The sequence below is a fragment of the Mustela nivalis genome (assembly GCF_964662115.1).
Source record: "Mustela nivalis genome assembly, chromosome: 16".
NCBI classification, from domain to species: domain Eukaryota; kingdom Metazoa; phylum Chordata; class Mammalia; order Carnivora; family Mustelidae; genus Mustela; species Mustela nivalis.
In genome coordinates this window covers 17,774,015-17,793,693 of record NC_139035.1, presented here as the reverse complement: position 1 = coordinate 17,793,693, position 19,679 = coordinate 17,774,015, and the positions used below count along the sequence as shown (strand labels likewise).

General features: G+C 50.0%; 1 long non-coding RNA gene across 2 annotated transcripts; it reads left to right on the top strand.

Annotated features, from left to right (window-relative positions):
- Positions 1-11,570: 11,570 nt before the first annotated feature.
- Positions 11,571-19,404, top strand: LOC309849327. 2 transcript variants are annotated; one of them, XR_014303660.1, is made up of 4 exons: positions 11,584-11,647; positions 16,174-16,220; positions 17,460-17,643; positions 19,232-19,404. It is a non-coding gene; the product is annotated as an uncharacterized lncRNA (long non-coding RNA). The 2 variants fall into 2 exon arrangements; XR_014303659.1 differs by lacking the exon at positions 16,174-16,220 and having other exon boundaries at positions 11,571-11,647.
- The last annotated feature ends 275 nt before the right edge of the window (positions 19,405-19,679 follow it).

The following is a 19,679-nucleotide window of genomic DNA, read 5'->3' as shown; positions in this document are numbered from 1 at the left end:
CAGGGAAGGCTCTTGCTGTGCTGACCCGATTTCCTGGAATTCTGTTCTCTTGCTGGAATGCTGGCAGAGTGGTTCTGTGGATATATCCCCTTGGCCTGCAACAGCTTCCATCTACATCCTGGGGCCAAAGTGGCCATGAAGCTGATGGCAATAGGGACATCCAGTTTTTTCCATGACTTTTCTCCACCCACACTGGTAACCTGCTGTAAGAATCCAGACCTGCTCTGAAGCTGACCAAATTGTGGCAATGGCATGGTCCTGAATCTCTACATCCCAGATCCAAGGAGACAGAGCAGCGGAGCAGTGGCCAGAGCTCCCTGGATCAGACTGGCTTTGGAGAGAGCTGAGGCCAAGAGCCCACTGGGGCAGAGTGTGAGGAGTGGCTCAGCCTACCCCCAACCCACTGGGATTTCAGGCACCTTCTTGTTGGCAAAGGGGAGATTAGAACTTGCTCCTCAAAAGTTGCCTCAGAGGCAACTTTTTCTTACTTATTCTTAATCCACAATCCAGTTGTAGCAAAGTAGGGGGGGCACACGTCTTCCAAGCTCTTCCCCAGGGCTACTTAACATGGAAGCAAGACTATCAGTAATACAGCAACTCTATTGACTACCAGCGTGCAGAGCTGCAAAGTCCCAGAGCTGGAAGAGACCTAGAGGCTCTCCATCCTCACCCCTCATGGATGTGAGTTACCACCACAACACCAAGCTAAAGGGCCGATTTACTCTTTTTCTTCTAATACGAGGCAAATTTTCCTTTACTCTGGGCTACGCATTCTCAGTTACCTTCATCACTCCCTACAGGACGTGATACCAGATTCAGGTATGTGGGCAACCACTGTCCTGGGCATACCAAGATGAATAAGACAGCGTAGGCAGGAAGGCAAATAAGCCTAGTGTCTTGAACACCAAGAGCTGCAGGAAGTGGAGGGAAGGGAAAGGTCTGCGGCAACAGGAAGTGCTCTCAGAATGCCTGATGCCTGAGCTGGGTGCTTCAGAGGAGGCAGGCAACTTACCACTCGGACAAGTAGGAAGGAAGGGCATTCTAGGCAGAGGAACTGGCACCGATTCACTCATCCCTCCGTTCATTCATTCACTTAGCCGGTATTTACTGAGCACCTGGTCTGTGGTGTGATCCGCCCTAAGCAGGAAAATAATGAAACAAGCCACTCCCGTCACCTCGGTCTATAAGTGGTAACACGACATATTAGGGAAAGGCAAGAACAACAGGTGGGAAAAGTAAGTGCTTGAAGAGCGCACAGGAGGGCGCTTAATCCATGAGCAAAAGCACTGAGCAGGAACTGACCTGGGAAGCTCAGGGAGCATCAAGCCCACTGAGAGCAGAGAAGTACACCGGTACAGAGACAGGGTTAGGATGCAGAAAGTCTTTTTATGTCTTAGGCAATGGGAGAAAGAGCACTGAAGGTTTTAAATAAGTGAGTGGTGTGATCCTGTTTATTTTCAAAAGAAAGCACTCTGGGAGCAGTGTGGAGAACCAGCAGGGAAGGCAAGACAGGAATGCTGGAAAACAGCAGATTTCGCTGGTTTTCGCGTGTCCTGTTTTTCTCCTCTCTCTGCACCCTACCCTGTCAATTACCGTCTATAAACATGGTGCCAGAATGGAATAAACCACGGCACACGTGGTTTAAGCAGCACAAAGTGCTACAAGATGGTTAATTCTTGTAGATACCACTCTTCTGTTATTGCTGCCTGGGATGATGGTTGTTTTCGGTGACATATCACTACGCTGCTTCACACAGAGCTTATGGTCAACATCAATTGTGAGGTCATTTTCTTATGCACTGTGGCTAAACAATGGGTCCCCCATCTGATAGTCATATATTCAGGTCTTGCTACCCAAGTGTAGGAATTCCCATTCATTTCTGTTAAGTGTCATTTTGTTTGCTCTGCCCATTTATCTAATCTTCTGTGGGACCCCCTGGATTCTGTCAGTAGATTTTGATCTTGCCTAGCTTTGCAACATCTGCAAATTAGACCACCCCTGCATTAATGCTTTTATTCAAGTCCTTGATAAAATTTTGAATAAACCAAAGGGAGAGAGAGTAGCATATGCAACTTACCAACTTAAATACTTTTAAATACTTTTAAATGCTTTTAGTATTTAAGTATTTAGTGTTTAGTTTTACCATGTCATAAGCCATTATTTTGCCTTCATGTTCAAAAATATTTTTTCCCTCCAAACACCATTTTGAAATGTAGGCAAACCATGGAACTGTCTAGGGACATTTTATAAATAAAAGAATGTGCTTCATCTGGCAAAACTAATCTTGAACCTTAATCATTACCACTCTTTTCTAAGAATCCACTGATGATCCCTTAACCAGCTGTTCCAATGGTCATCGCTCAGCCCTTATCTTCCTTTACCTTTCAGCTGGACTTGACCCAGCCAATCCCTCCCTCTTCCCTGAAACCTCATCTTCTGGAACCTTGGAACCTGGTTGGAACCTAGAACCTTCTTCTGGTTGTCTTCTGACCTCACTGGCTGCTCCGTTTTAGTCTTCCTGTGCTGCTTCCAAGGATTTTGGCCCAACCAGCTGGAATAATGGGGAGGTAGTAGCTAAAAGGGGACAACCGCAGGAGCACCTGGGTTAGGGGATGGGGGATGAGGAGGAAGTTGGTTGGAGATATGTTTTACATTTGAGATGCTTAGCTGGCATCTAAGGAGAGACATGTGGCAGCATGAATCTGGAGATCAGGGAAGAGGCCACGGCTGGAGAGGTACCTGCCCAAGAATGATGAAACTGTCAAGGGCCTAAAGTAGCTGGAGAAGAGATGGAGTCCAAGGACTGAGCTGGAGTGGATCCTAACGTTGAGAAGAGGAGGAGGGGAGGAGGAAGCAGCAGCACAGGAAGTGGAGGAGGGGAGGAGGAAGCAGCAGCACAGGAAGTCTTCTGGTCTCATGCTCACTCCATCTATTAGCGAAATCCAGCTGTTTCTCTGCAGAATTTGATGACTTCTTAAGCCATGTCTCAACACCTTCGGTTAAGCCATCATCGCCACAGTTTGTTACACGGATCATTTCAAGCACCCGTAACGGGCCTCCCTGCTTCCAGGCCGGTCTCCTTTCCTTTACACCGTGATGCCAACACAGCAGGTGCATTTCCCTGCTGGCCTCTTTGCACTTGCACTTCTCCCTCTAGAGAGTCACGCGTCTTCAGATTTTCCTAAAACATCTTTTTGTGTCAAAGACCTTACCTGACTCCCCTCTTCAAAATCGAAACCTCCTCCCTCCGCTACTGCATATGTCCTTGGCCTACTTTGTTTTTCTCCATACCACCGATCAGCAACCAACATGTGTTTATTTGTGTAAAATTACATATCTACCCCTGATAGAACGACCCACCCCCCAAAAGGCATGGATTTCTGTTAATTTTGCCCCCTCTTCTTTTCCCAGGGCTTAGCACAGAGCCTGGCACCTGGTAGGTATGTCATAAAATTTGCCGAATTGCCGCATAGTTTGAAATTTTGCCTGGCATGGACAACGCTGAGAAAATTCTCTTCTTTTATTTTCAGAATTGGAGTATATTTGTTTGTCTTCTAGACTTTTCTCTGATGGCCGTGATGTCTGATAGACTGCCAGCAGAGCAGCCACATAACAAGGCGGCAGCGGCTAAGAGCTCTTAAACACTTCATAGGTACCAGGCTGAGTGCTAAGATAGATTCAGTCTATAGACTAAACCCCGCCACAGTCCTACGAAGTAGCTGTTATTATTTTGCTCAGTTAACAGGTGGGAAAACTAAGACACAGACTGATCAGGTAACTTCCCCAGAGGCACAGAGCTAATCTTTTTTTTTTAATTTTTTAATTTTTTATTGACATATAATGTATTATTAGCCCCAGGGGTACAGGTCTGTGAATTGCCAGGTTGACACACTTCACAGCACTCACCATAGCACATCCCTTCCCCAATGTCCCTAACCCCACCACCCTCTCCTACATCCCCCCCCCCCCCCGGCAACCTTCAGTTTGTTTTGTGACATTAATAGTCTCTTATGGTTTGTCTCCCTCCTGATCCCATCTTGTTTCATTGATTCCTTTCCTACCTCCCCAAACCCCCCACGTTGCCTCTCAACTTCCTCTTATCAGGGAGATCATATGATAGTTGTCTTTCTCCACACAGCTAATCTTAAGCCGAGATTCAAACCCAGATAGTCTAGCTCCAGAGCCTGCGTTGTTAAACATCACTCCACATCTACAGTAGTCCCTTCTGGAAATTCTTCTCAGAGCTCGGGAATTGCATTCACTTGGGCTAGGATGTTGTCAACTGACCTGAAGGGTGAGTTTCCCTCTTGCACGCTCTTCGCTCATTGGGGATTTCAATGTCTTCTCTTTGGGGCCTTAAAATTATTCACTTGGACAAAGAAGTTGGATGCAAAGTGGAAATTGAGGGGATTGGGTTTTTTGTTTTGTTTTGTTTTGTTTTCTGTCATTTGGTAACACCTCGCCATCCATTCCTAGGGACAGACCTAAGGTTCCTTTGTCCACTGGAAGCTTGAAAAAGCTTTGCTAACATTTTTCAGATATCCTGTCTCAACGTTCCTGACATTACTGACAGCTCCCTACCAGTCTTTTATATTTTTGTTGTTTGAGGTCGATAGCCACTCTTTCCACCATTTGTGCATGCTCTTTTTTTTATATATATATAAGATTTTATTTCTTTATTTGAGAGAGAGAGAGAGCACAAGCAGGGGGAGCAGCAGAGGGAGAAGGAGAAGCAGACTCCCCTCCGAGCGGGGAGCCCAACATGGGGCTCAACACCAGGACCCTGGATCATGACCTAAGCCCAACACTGAGCCACCCAGGGGCACCTGCACATGCTCTTTTTTAAGATCCGGCTCAACTCAGAGTGTCCCGGGGAGCCGCTTTTGCCTGTTTATTCACTCGATCACGTTCATTAAGGCAGCCTGTTTAGACCCCTCCCACTCTTCTGCAGCCTCAGGAGCAGCTGAGATCTCATTAGTAGAATTTTTTCTAGAACGCCTCCAGCTGGCATTCCCATTTGGTTGATTCCACCAGTCACGTTTCCAGGCCACGGGCTGGGGTTGTTGCTGGGACCGGCTTTCCAGCGGAGACTCCATTTCCCAACTCACTTAAGATGAACATTGCGGTGGCGGAGTTCTGGCTAAGGGCATGTGGGCAGAAGGGATGTGACCAGACTGCAGGGCTCCCCCCCATCAACCCCACATCCCCACCCCCACCAACCCCACATCCCCCCTCCCCTTCCATCTGCGGGTTGGCTGTCTCCACCCCAGCTGCTTTTAGACGCTGCAACTTAAAGGGGCAGCGCTTCTGCCAGCCTGGGGGCCTGGGTGAGCCCTTATGGGCACAGGAAATAAACTTCCACCGTGGGAAACCACCGAGGTTTGAAAATCCACATTCTACAAGAGCTGGGAGTATCTTAACCAAAACCTGCCCTACGTCTGCTTTTCCAGGAGCCTCCTGAACTCTCCCATCCACAGCCTTGGAAATGCCCTGAGCTCTCGCAACAGTCCCACTGCCACCCTTGACCCCCGCCACCGCCACCGGCAGCTCCGTCACAATCACATCCACATCACGTGCTTTCTGCCTACCAGGAGAGGAAACAGAGTGAAAGGTGGAGGCAGCTCTTCAGACCACTGGTTCAGGTGAAGGCCCAGGCAGAGCCTCCTAAGAGAGCGGAGAGTAAGAAGAAAGTAAAAGATCCAGGAAGGAGGCCAGTATCCTCCCTGTCGGGGAGGAAGGAACAGGCCCCGGGCAGTGTCAGGAACTTTCCTTGGGCGCAGAGGTGCAGGCCAAGAAGGAGGCCTTGTCCATCCCGCATGCAAAGCAGCAAGGAGCTGCGGGCAGCCTGGGCCTCTGCGTGGCTCCATGTGGCCTTTATGCAGCCTCTAGCCGCAGTGACAGCCGAGGATAGTGGGGGTTTGAGAGCCGAGGCTGGCGGTGGGGAGAAGGCCAGACCGGACTCAGCTCCCCAGCCAGAGAAACAGGCTCCTAGAAGGCCCAGTCCCAGCTCCTTGGCACCTCCCGGCAGAAGGCGCTCTGTGCAGGCACCGTGGGCCCCAGACCCTGAGGATGCGGCAGGGGTGGGCTGATTGGCTTCAGATTTTTTTCCTCCTGCATAAAATAAGAATATGTCAATGATTTTGGCCCTGTTTGGAAGTAATACTAAATATCAAACATGCAGGTTGGCCGGTTAGCTCAGCTGGTTAGAGCGTGGTGCTGATAAATATCAAACATACCTGATATTAACAACGGTCATAGACACAGAGCATTTACGAAGTGCAATTATTAACCACTGTTTAAAGCGCGTTGCACAAGTGAACTCAGAGCCCAAACAAACCCGAGCAGGGGGTACTGTTATAATCCCATTTTCTAGATGAGGGAACTGAGGTCTGGAGGAGTAAACTATTTTTGCCTGGTGTTGCACAGGGAGTCCTTGGAAGTGCAGGGGACTGAAACCCAGCAGTCCAGCGTGAGCCCGTATTCCTAACCACTGTGTCAGGCCTCCAGGAAACACTGCCCATGGCTGTACACCGCCAAGAAGCCGCGCAGAGGAAACTGTCTGTACTGAGCCTGACAGCCAGGTGGCACGGACGATACCTTATTCTCCATCGTCCCGCCTTGTTTCCGTGCTGAAGGCCTCGGAGAGGGTACAGGGCACCAGTCCGGGTTTCAGAGAAGGAGGCGGCTTTTGTGTAGTGGCAGAACACTGACGGAGGAATCGGGAGACCCGTGCCTGTTGCTTAGCTTTGTGATCTTAGGCCGATCCCTTAAGTAATCTGAGTTTTAATTTCTGCATTTATAAAAGGAATATACACCCCTTGGAGGGCTATGATGAGGCCTGACCGTGAGAAAGACCGTTACTGTTCATAGTAGTTAGTGGTGCCTACATCCGCGAGTAGACTGTGACTCGGAGCCAGGATTCGACTCTGGGTGGCCGGGATACTGCCCGAAGTCACGGCACTTGGACTCCCATCTGCTCCATCCTCAAGAACAGAATTCTTACCTTCCCTGAGCAGCCTTCCCTTCCCTTTCCTAACCTCCTTGACCGTCCTTTCCCTGGCCCTGGAAGGGTAAGGTCATAGCAGGTAACCAGGAGGATACAGCCTACGTGAGGGCAGGGCTGGCCCTCGCCTGCTCACCTGCAAGGTGCAGAACCAGCCTGGAAGCCCATTGCTTGGAAGGTAGTTGGGAGCACGGGTGGGCTGCCTCCGATTCACAGCCTGGGGTTAGCGAGTCGTGATGGCTGTGGGGCTGAGCTCTGCCTAAAAGCTGGTCTTTTCCCCACCCCCTCTGAGCACTCAGCACATCAAAACCCTGGTTTTGTTTGTCATTGTTGCTACGACTGCTGCTTGCTACAGGTGAAGGGACTGGACCGTGAGTTTCTGGCCAAGGCAAAGATGGGAATCTGGCTGGTCTTCGGTCCCTCACTGGGGGCTTTCATGCTGGAGGTTCACATGTCATTTGGGGTCAGATCCTACGGGTGATTTTGGTCTCCACTCCTGCCAACATCTCTCCAGCGGCTGTTACGGCTCCCCAGGTCCCTACTCCCTACGGTTCCCCAGGTCCCTACAATTCACGCTTGTCAGGCCCAGGCCCTAAGCCCTCCCTGAGCCAAGAAGTCCCATTAGAGTTATCTGTACTGCAGGGGGGCTGTGTGTGCAGCCAGAGCTCAGGGCTGAGAGGAGGTGGTGGTGTGGGTTGGACAGATGTCTGAGGTGCGACCCTGCCAGCCTGTGCTCATTTAAGCAAACATCTAGGAGTAGATGTTCGTCCCAGAAAGCTAGAAGCGTCTGCTCTAGCTGGCTCTGGAGTTTCTCTTCTTCCTTGCACAAGTCTGTTCCCAAGTCAGAGGTGGTTCCTACTGCTTCAGCAGGGCTTGGGGTATCAAGTACAAGATCCAGATTCGGAATCTGGGCCCTGAAGAGCCAGGAGGCTTCTCTGTGGGTCTCTGGGCTCTGCGCAGGATGGAGAGGAGATGTGTTTTTCTCACTTGGGCCCCAAGACAGGGCTGGTCCTTCCAGATCCTTCAGTGACCAAAGACATTGATCAATGTGATTGGTTCAGCATTTCATCTTCTGTGGTGCTGGGAAGGAAACCAGGGGACAGGAGGAGAGGATACAGCATTTAAGCAGTTTAGGTCAAATATGAGGAGCCAGCTAATTTTTTTCTTCTTCTGAAAATTCCTCCAGCCTATGTCAAGTAGAACGTGGACTCCCTGTCTTTCATGCATCGGAGCATCCCACAGACATTGTCTCTGTGTGTGAAGGCCCACAGGAGCCTGGGGAACCACATCTATACCCTGGGGCAGATGCTGGGGGAGGAAAAGAATCCATCACTGGGGCTCCTGTCCGGGGGTGTGTGGGGAAGGGGTGGGGTGGGCCATTGCACCGCACACATCGCTGCCTTCCAGCAGTGGTGGATGGGAACAGCACAGGCCCAGGTGTGAAGGGGGCACACACACTTCCTCTAATAGGCATCTCCTGGGTACCTGGAATGAGCCATGCTCTGTGCTAGAAGTCATAACTAAATAAGACCCAGCTTGCCGTTTCTCCAGGGGAGAAAGCAACATGAAGCAGGCAGGCCTGCAACTCTAACTAACTGGTCTGCTGCCCAACAGTCAGAAGTACCCTGTGCATGGACCTGTTGTTCCTATAAGGTTACTCTGAGCAGGTGACCTTCTGGCACAGTCTCTACCCCCACTTTTGGAGAAGTGCCCCAGGGTCTGCACGGCCACCCATATCAGCCCCCCAAATGCAGTAGCTGCTCCATCAATAGAGCTACCTCGGCACCAGCAGGGGCCTGCACAGGCCTGGGGGTCCCTTCACTAACTCAACAAATGTCCACTGAGTGCTTAGCAAGTGGCAAGCATTGTTGCAGCTGTCACAGATGGATGCCTAGACACCCCTCCCCCCCACTGGAGGACAGACCCCTCCATCTCAGGCTTTAAAATGAAGAACCAGATTGGAGAGGTGGATGCCAAGGAAGGAGATCATGTTTCGGATGAGCTAGGAGGGAACTGTGGCTTATTTACACAAAGCCATTGGTCAACATGTGGGGTTCACCACTGTCTTCCATGGAATTCACCTGGCACCATCCTGATCTCATTACCTCTGCCCTTCCTGGTTCCTATCCTATGAAAGGGCATCGGAAGATGCTGCTGTCAGAAATGGCCCGTCAGGACGCACGCCAGGTTCCAGGACGCGTCTCCTGCCCCTCCCAGGATCTCCGCCACAGCCTCTTCCTGCTGCCCCGGTTCAGCCCTCACTTTGGGAAACTGCAAGTAATGCCCCAGCAAATATCCTCTTCCCTGGGCTGGGACTTGCTCAGCCGGGGCCGCGAGGGTGTTGTTTTTCTCCTGTGGTTGTGGTTGCCCTCCTGATTACCTGGCTGACTCACAGGAGGCAGCAGGCCCGGGGCAGAGGAGGAGGGGTGGGGCTCGGAGCCAGCCTGGGGCTCAAAGCCAGGGCTGACCTGGGTGGTCAGATCTCATGAGAGGCCACAGGAAGGAACTGTTTCCCACATGGACGTAACTGGTCTGTTTTTCAGAACTCAGCAATGTGGCTTGATAAAGAACACAGTGAGGCCCTCCAGAGGAAGAACAGAAAGGTAGGGAGATACATATTTTTTGCCCAGAGTGCCATCAGGTAGGAGAGAGCTCACTCTCCTAGGAGAACGCGAGGCATACTCTGTCCTCTTGGTGCCACTTTCCCGATCAACATGGTTGAGTATCCCAGACACGCCACGGGACGGGTGGAGTGAGACTGTCGCTAACTAGCAGCTCTCCCTCCTGTCCGTGACCTCCACACCCAATCCCAAGGCCAGGTCGGACTTCCTGATGGGATCTTTTCTTGTCTTAGGCAAACTTAGAAGGAAGCATGGTAAGTGCGGGCAGTGCGTCCAGAGGGGAGCCAAGATGGCAATGAACAAGGTTTTGACGCCCACGGTGGGCAGCTCTGTTCTCCATCTCACCTGTTGTCTCCTCCAAACATCCTAACCCTCATTAAGCCAAGACCCTAAGTTTTCACTTAAGGGGAGAAGCTGGTTATAGCCCAAAGTCTGGCAGCATTTACCTTAGGGGGTAGAGGAGGAGACGGTGGGGAGGTTCACGTGAGGACAGGAGTCCTCAGGCTCCAGGCCAGAAGGCGCCCCTCTGAGGTGCTGGGAAGACATGGATTCCACCTCTCAGGCTGTTCCCTCTCTGATTTAGGATGTGACTTTGCTGGCCTGGTCAGGCAACACTGCTTCAAGCACAGGGACGGGTTTAGGGGTGCTGTGCCCACTCTGACAGCATTTCTGCCTCTTGTGTTGTGCTGGATGCTCCTTTCTTGGTGTGAACTGGGTCTAGGAGAGGAGACAAGGCCTTGCTGTCCATGTACTCCTCCCTTCCTTGTTGTTCCACACACTCTAGAAAGTTCTATCGGGGATAGATTAAACATACCAACAAGCTTGACGGCTGATGGCCTGCCCCACCCATAGGCCCCTTTTGTCCTGCTCAGAATGTTTCAGCACTGACTTTCCTTAAGAAGAAGGCTCTGAGAACATGGTGGTGACCTTTCACCTGATCACCTGCGCCATCCTTCAGGACCCAGATTGGATTGGGTTCCACGACAAAGTCCTCCCGTCAACTACAACTTGCCACCCTCGTCCTCTGTCACCTTGTGGATTCACAATCGTTAATAACCACACCTCTCCTGTGTCTTCCTTCGCTACTTCCTGTGTGCCCCCTCTTGTCACACCCACACAAGCCCTTACCATAGGGGCCAGGGGGCAGGTACCATGGTGGCCCCATCCCTCAGAGTCTCTCCCAATGGGGTCGAGAAGATATGCATAGACGTAAACAACCATCTCACATGGCTCCACGACAGAGATTCAGAGAAAATGCTATGGGCCTCACAGACAGCTCTTGAAGAGTGACTTTTTGAAGCGTAGAGGATTTGGATGGCACGGGTCAGGCTAGGAAAAGACTTTGTGGTATAAGACCAGAATGGACAAAGGCATGAAGTTAGGAAGTGGTGACTGGATATGTGGGGAACCACCAGGATGGGTCCCAACCGGGCCCTTCAAGATGGCCCAGTCAGAGCCCAGGCTCCACTCCTCCAGGCTTTACCCACTTTGGCAGCTTTCTGCCCAAGGCTATGGGTGGACAGTGACTCAGAGAGGCCTCAGGAAGAAGGCGGCGGCAGTCCCTCATCCAAGGGGCAATGCTGCCACCTGCTGGCCAGTTCTAGAAACATCTTCCCTTCTCTGCCTGCCTGATGCAAGCAGAGGGGAGAGGCCAAGTGGCCCTGCCCTCCCTCTTGTTCTGCCTTTGAGTATCCTACTCTGAAAACTACAGTACCCCCAGTCTTGCGCCCCTCCCGCCACTTCTCAGTTAAGCCCATCTTCCCCCAGGCAGCCACTAGTCAAAGGCAGAGCCTCTTAATCTGACACCTTGTCCCAAATTCCATTCAGTTTCGCACACACTTGATAGGAGCCAGGTGTGGGCTACCACACAGGGGAAACTCGTGCAGAGCCTCCTGCAGAGCTGGTGACTCATGAATACAGATAAAATTCCTCTCCCAGGCCAGGTCTCAGCTGAGTCCTCAAGGGTAAGCGGGAGTCTGGCGGAAAAATGGAAAAGGGGATTCCGGGCAAAAACACCAGCAAGGTAGGCTAGTCTGGCTCTTTGGCTATAGAAACATAATTATTTTATTTTTAGTACACTTCTTTGATGTCCCCAAATAATGGAGATGCAAACATTTCCCAGGTTTAGAGATGACGAGAAAGGGAAACAAGTTTTCTCAGTTGCTAAAATTGGATTCTGGGTTGTAGATGTCTCCAGGTCTGTTGCGACAGTACAGGGGGCTGGTCTAGGTTTGAGGGATGCAACCATACGACCCGGGGAGGCAGGAGGCAGAGCAGCCTTCTCTCCACTAAAGAGTTCCCCTGGCCGGTGCGGGGAGATGGCTCTAAGTCGCCATCCCCGACCTGGTCCTGCAGCACCCCCACAGAAGCACCCAGGCCCGGAGGGAAGGGGCTGCATCCATGCTGTACTGCCTTTCTAGCCTCGCAGAGTTTCCAGGTTCTGAGAATGGCAGAGGAACCTGCCTGAGCCGGCAGACGTCTCCATGGTAACTGCTGTTGCTAACCGCCGACCACAGGAGAAACACAAATTCAAACCACAGTGAGAAAATACAGGAACTCACTGTTCTTGCACACCTGGGGGATGAGTACTGGTCCTAGGTACAAAGAAGGTCAGGGTGTAACATCAGCATAAAATGGAGAAGGTGTCCCTATTCTAAAGTGGGTTAATAAACCTTCTGGGTGGTGGGTGGGAGGTCCAGGACATTCTGCAGCTCTGGTGGTTCTAGGATCTCAGCCACATGTTCCCCCTGCCCCCAGATGGCACTAGGCCCTTACTTTGTGTCCCAGAAGGCTGTGGTCCTCTGGCTCCCGAAAGCCACCTGGTAAAGCTCATTCTGGGGCCAAATACAAGGGAGGCCAAATTAGATCATGTTCTGCTCCTGCTCATAATCCTTCAGCAAAAGAAGTATGTATCTTCGGAAATATACACCTCTCAGTGGTCCCCCATTTCCCCAGGATGGAGCCCAAACTCATGTGTCCCACAGACCCTGCTTCTCCCTTGGGCCTCCATTTAGCCTTTTTCTGAATCAGCACTTCTCGGTGTGGCCCATCCTGGCCCTGAGCACACTCTCGGACTACCCGCCCACTTCTCTATTGTCTCGCCACACTTTGGACTCCATAAGAACAGAAACTGTATGGATCACAAGCACTTCTCTGAAATCAGCAAAGCACCCTGACTTTAAAGAGGGTATTCAGCAAAGTTTCTTAGACGAAATGCTCTCAACATGAGACCTAAAGGATTGGAGTGTAATTTCAAGAAGAGAAAGGATGGCAGCTTATGCAAAGGCCCTGGGGTTGGAAAGAATGTGGCAGGTCTAAGAAGCATGCTAAGACATTGTGACTGAGATGTAGAAAAGGAGCAAGCAGGTGGCATAGAATTGGGTCTGTTAGGTTGTAAGTGTTGTGGGAAGTCACTGAAATGTGTTAGGCTGGACAGAACTATTAGCCTATATCCACCACATCCTCTTGCCTTTTTACTCTCACTGAACACATGCTCTCTTCTGAGAATCGTTCCCTCAGCCTTCTTCAGTGATGCTTATTTTTCTCAGCCACATCCCTCCTACCACTGGGTGGGGCAGGTGTCCTCCTCGTTCCTTCTTGCTGTTTCTAGCCATTCGTCCTTAAAACTTCCCAGCTTTGAAGATCAACTTGTCAGTCTGCAGCATCCCCCCTATACTGGTCCAGTCTCCCACAAACCCACAAACCCCAGATGACAACCCTTCCTTCCTCCTATGGCTCTTAGCACCTGGCTCGCTGTCACTCCCAACAACACCATCTGTCATCACTCTTGAACCACCACTCCACGTAGCTGGCTTCTCAGTTCCCTGCGCACCTCTCCCCCAACAATTTTGTCCCCACCCTATCTCAAATATTCAAGTGCCTGACATTGATAGTAACTCTACCCTTTCCAGAATCTGGATTCGGTGTCTTTCCCTCTCTGAGCAGCACCACCCAACGTCCCAGCTCAGGGCTCCTGAGATCCCATCACTAGCAATCCTTCTCGAAGTGAATGGCTGCCTCTTCCACTCTTAACTCATACCCCACGCCCCTCGGTTTCTCTCTCCCTACCTCCTTGGCTCCAATTCCCTGGTTTATCCTTTAATCACTTCTTTTTTCATATGCTCTCATCTCCAGTATGCATCTCTTGCTTCACTGTGATGTTTGGTAAAGCTCTAACCTGGTAAACTCCCCATCCGAGCCCACTCCATGCCTGGGCCCACACAGCAGACCCTGGCAGCAGGAAAGAACTCGCTCTTCCTGACTGGTCATGACCGATAACCTCGTGTGGGTGCATAATAGCGGCCTGGCAATCATAGACCCATAGGTTCTCCTGCTCTCCTGGATGAATCCTTCTTTCCCTGAAGGCCCCCACACCTCCTGTCCCACCTGCCTTGTTCGCCAAGACCTTGCTTCCTAATGCATCTAGAAAAAGCAGGCTGAGAAAGAGCACTTCCTCAAGCTCCCACCTCTGCATCTCCCCACGCACCTGTCTGTGTCCCTGTCCTCTAACTTTCCCCCCACTCCTAGAGATGAGCTGCCTGGGCAGAGGCCAACCCCCACTCATGCACTGGCTCTCATCCCCTCTCACTCTCTCAAAAACATCACACCAGCAGGTCCCTCCATTCCTGCCTCATCAATGTTTCCTTCTCTACTGGGCCATTTCAAACCCTACTGTTCCCATCCTCAGCTCTTTCTTAGGGTGAAAATCCTTGAATGAACTGTCTATGCTCATTGGCTACCATTCCCCTCCCCTGAAATCTTCTCTAATCAACTGTTGAGGCCCCTGTGGCTAAATCAAATGGTAAACTCATAGTCCTCATTTAAGGTGAGCTCTTGGTAGCATTTGACATAAAGGATCACTTCCTTCTCCTTGAACCATTTCTTCTCTTGATCTCCAGAACATCGCATCCTTCTGGTTTCTCTTCAAGTCTCTGTGTTCTCTACTTTTCATCTTGTTTGCTGGGTCTGCTCATCTCCTCACTTCTAAGACTCTGTCCTTGGAACTCGACCCTTCACTGTGTAATATATTCTCTGGGAAACTCATATAATCATGTGACATTAAATGCAATCCATACATTGACAATTCTTTAAATTCTATGTTCTACCAAGATCTCTGCCTTGAAACCAGATGCCTATATCCAACCCAGTACTGATATCCATTATCTCTTACCTGTCAATTATCAATTATCTCTGGGCGTTGTCCAACCCTAAACTCCTTGATCTTTTCTCCTGAAATTTATTCCCCGGTGTCTTCCCCATCTCAGTTAAGGGCAACATCACTCTTCTAGTTGGTTGGGCCCCAAATCTTAGGGTCCTCCTTGACCCTATTCTTTCTCTTGCTTCCACATCCCATTTATAACCACATCATGTTAGTTCTAATTTCAAAATCGATTGGGAAGTTGACCATTTCTCACCATTCATAGCCATCTCAGCCCCACCCACCAGGTTACTGCAAAGCCTCCTAACTGGTCTTCTTGAGTCTGCTGCTGTTCCTATCAGCTTTTTTAAAGCAGCAGTCAGACTGCTCTGGTTAACACACTGCTCAACAAAAGCCAAACTGCTTAAAATGACATGCAAGACCTTACACAATCTGGCCACGGCCTCATCTTCTTCTCTCCCCCTGGCTCACTCTCTCACTCACCCGAGCCTCACCCCCCTCCACATGCTAAGTATGTCCCCACCTCAGGGGCTTTGCATGGCTCTTCCCTTCCCTGCCTTCTCCCAGACATCTGTACATCTTGCTGTCTTGCCCCCTTCTGGATTTTGCACAAAAGTGATCCCTTAATGAGATCTAGCTCCGCCATGCGATTCAAATTGCAGTCCCCACCCCCTTACTTCCAAGCCCCTTGCCACTGTTCAAAAATCGAACTTACCAACTTACCATAGCACTTACCAACATCTAACAGACCCTATAATTTGCTTATTTATTAAGTTTATTTTGCGGGTTGCGGGCTTAAGATGAAAAAGAAAAGTTCATTTCTCTCCCATGCTACACGTTCTCTGTGGGTATGCACAGAGGCTCTGCTCACCATAGCCACTCCGGGATCCGGGTTACTAGACGGTGGGGCTAACACCATCTTGGATGTTGCTGGTTGCCAAGTGAGAGGGAAGAGGGAGCTTAGAGTCTCAGTGAGAAAAACGCATGTCCTGTCTGAATGACACCCTCATTGGCCGGAAGTAATCACATGGTCCTGACTAACCACAAGGGGCCAAGAATAAAACCCTACCATACTCTGTGAAGGGGAACACTGGAAATACTTGATGGACAACATCACATGATTACAAAATAGGCAGTATTTCCTAAATGAACAAATGAATCACTTTGAGGGAGTGAGAAACGTTTGCCTTTAATGAAGCCTTATCTCTTGGAAATTGAGGAAGGGGAAGGAATATGAATCAGGCATCAGTGACTAATGAGATGCATAGAGTGTGAGGAAGTCAGGTTTGACTCCCAGATTTTCAGTCTGGGTGAGTGGAGGAAGGGTAACAGTGGTTAAAAAACAAAAGGTAGAGAGCGTGCACATGCAGATGTATTCCCATGTGTTCTAGGTACGGTGTGGATGAGACATCTGCATTTTGACCTCAGTTGTTGCTAGGTAAGATGTGATATTTTGGCATCAGGCCCTTTGCTTGGGACACTGTTTCTCCTTTGTGGTCAGACACTGGGGACCTGCCCAGGATTCCTTCCCTGCTCTGAAGACACTAGCAGCCTGTTACAGGGGCAGAGACCTGCAAAGGGACCGTAAACAAATCTGGAGATTGAGGGCGGATTTTAGTGGGGGAAGGCTATGCATGGGTCATCTCACAATATCCCATCAGTGAATTATTCTTATAGGACTTACCATTAAAGATACTGTCCAGGACCATGCCCCTCCCAGAGCTTCCTGTACCTGGCATCCAAGTGAGGGAGGGGTAGACAGACCTGGCTTCTGGACATGGAACTCTATTCGTGTGCTCATTCTTAACTACAAATTCAGTTTCTTTAGTAGTCGCAGGGTTATTTACATTATCTCTTTCTTCTTGACTAAACTTTGGTAGTAAGTTTCCTTCAAGGAATTTTTCTATTCTAACCCACCGAATTTATTGGGATAAAGCTGTTTGTAACATTTCCTCATTATCCTTTTAATATCTATAGAAATGCTATAGCTCCCTTTCCTGATATTAGTATTTTTTTTTCTATCCACCTCTTTTTTTCTTTTTTTACCTGATCAGTTGGACTAGAGGATTGATTATTAATTTCATTGATCTTCTCAAAGAGCTAGCTTTTGGCTTCACTAGTTTTTTTCCTATTGTATTTATTTTCTCTCTTTTTATTTCTGCTCGGATGGTTATCATTCCCTTTATTCTACTTACTTTGGATTTCCTTTGATCTTCTCCCAGTTTCTTGAGGGGGAAACTGAGGTCCTCATTTGAGACCTTTCTTCTTCTTTTATGGTATAGACCTTTCATGTTAGTATGAGTTTTTCACGACTTTGTCTCTAAACTCTAAAGCCAAAAACAGGCATTGGCACATAGTAGGTATGAAATATTTGTCAAATGAATGAATGAATGCCTCCTGTCTGCCCAAAACCCTCTGAAGGGTTCCCATTTTATTCCAAAGGAAGCCAGGTCCTTCCACCATCCTCAAGGCCTTACCAACCCGCCCCTTCCTACTCCTCTGGCCATTCCTTCTGTCCCATCCCCAGCTACGCTGACTTCTTTGCTGCCCCTCAGACAAGCCTGGCGGTATCTGAGACCAGTATCTGGTCTTTGCACGTACTGTTCCTCTGCCTGGACTCCTGCTCACCCCAGCCCTGTTTCTCCAGGTAAAGAGTGATCTATGTCTTTATGCACAGAGCTTCTGCCACCCCTCATCCGCCTTTCCCTTCTGGCTCCTCCTGGATGAAGAACCATGGTTGAAGACCGGAATCAGGACCCTCTGGTTCCGATCCGCACGGTGGCCCTGTCTGACATCATCATGCCTCTGCTGTAAAACCCCCACTCGCCCCAGCAATCTTGGGGTGCCCCGTCAAAAATCAGGTCTGTTTCTGCACAGCCAAGAACTGGGGTCTGGGGAGGTATCTTCACCTCGTGGGTCACAGCCCCAGGCAGATTGTTGATACTTGTTATTCTGAATCTGAGACTCTAACTTTATTCATGTTACATAAGGACATCACTGGCCTCACTGTTTTCAAACGTAATGACATAAAACTGTGCAAAGGGTGTCTTTATGTTTTTATAACCGCTTACAATTTTGTTGGTGTGTCTACCTCCATCTTCTGCCCACACACTCTAGTTCGATTTGCCAGAGGTTTTTATGGTCTTTCCACGGCTGGGGGATGGGGCAGGACCACTCTTCAGTTTACCCTGGCTGGGAGAATCCACGAGGTCAGAGGAATACTGCATTCCAAGGACCCTAAAGGGAATTTCTTTCCAGAATCGCGGCTTCACACCCAGGGCCAGAGCATTAAGAAGAGAGGTTCTGTCCGGCTATGCTCAGTGCAGCAGCTGAAAAGCAGAGGGGAGGCATGTTTTCATGGAAACCTCAACCGCCTCTCCTGTGAATCACCTCTGTGTTCAGGCAGCCGAGCTAGACAGCTGCGAGGAAAAGCATGTGTGTTTTGTGGGGGCCTTGGAAAGAAAAGGCCCCTTGTACCGTGGCCAGCGACTGGAGGTGGTGTGGCCTAGGAGAACAGGGGAGTTGGGAGTTCAGAGCTCCACGAGGCAGAAGCCCAAACCCCACCGGCATTGTGCAAGCGAGCCAGAGGCGGAGCCAGAGAGCCGGGGGAGGCCCGTCTCTGCGCAGAGGGCGTGGAGGAGGGCTGCGCCCCCAGCACCCCCGCACCCCCCCACCCGAAAAGGCCATGAAGAATATGGTGTGAAATTCCTAACGGCAATGAGGCCCCTTCCATCCTCCTCTTTTCTTGGCAAACTCAAACTCATCCTTTAAGGCCCAACTCAAAAGGCATTTTTTCAGGGAAAGACTTCCCCAAGGCCCGGGCAAAGGCACTCTGCCTCCTTGCAAACCTGAAGCAAACCCAAAGCAGCGTCGCAGGCTGGGGAAAGGAGAGGGAGACAGTCGGGGGCTCCGAGCCCTCCAGCACGCAGCCGGGAAACCCTGAAGGCGGGACCTAACCTTGTCCTGGTTCCCCTGCCTACCCCTCACCCCCCTCCCCCAACACACACACTCCGCCCATTGCCTGGCCCAGAGCTGTGCTTGTTGGTGTAGCTGGGACTCCTGCCTCAGGATCCTGCCCGGGCTTGTTGCAAGGCAGACTCTAGGATCCCCCCAGACCTGAACCATCTCTGAGAAGAGTGTGGCCCTGGAATCATCCTATTTCTCCAGGTCCCCCCCATTATCCTTATGCACAGCAAGACTGGCACAAAGTACAGTGTTTTTCAAATATTTTTGATCAAGAACCAAAGCAAACTAGAGTAAGAAGCACAGCCTTTGTTGCAACCCTGCACATACATATGTATATAAAACTAAAATTAAAAAAAAAATACTTGCAACAACTTTTCCTTACTATGTGGGAGATATTCTGATATGTTCTACTCTAGTCCATTCTGTGCTACACCATTCTATTCAAACAAGAAGGTTGGTTGTGACTCACTGTCCTATTCACAGGTTTTTGTCCGGCAGTTTGAAAAACAGACATGGATGCTCCAACAATGTTTGATGAGTGAATAAATGAAAGATGGAACAACTGAGTGAATGCTTGTCTCTGAGCAACTGTAAAAACAGAGCGGCTGCGATCGATCATTTCTAAGAGCTTTTCATTCAGAATTCTGAGACCTGATGCCTTCTCGTCCATTTCCAACAGCTTCATCGTGCCCCAGGCCTAGGGATCCTTAGTCAAAATGATTCCCGCTGATATGATGGCAGAGCGTTCTATTTAGGTATGTTAATTAGCTAAAGACAGGCAGTGTCTTCCCTGCTAGCCTCCCCAGACTTGCTGTCTCCAAGCCTGGAAGGACCAGCAAAGGCAGGAGGCAAACCTAAAGCAAAGAGATTCCTAAGTTCTGTCTGCAGTGTTCTTTCTTTGTCTTCCACATGGTCACAAGGTTGAGGGTAG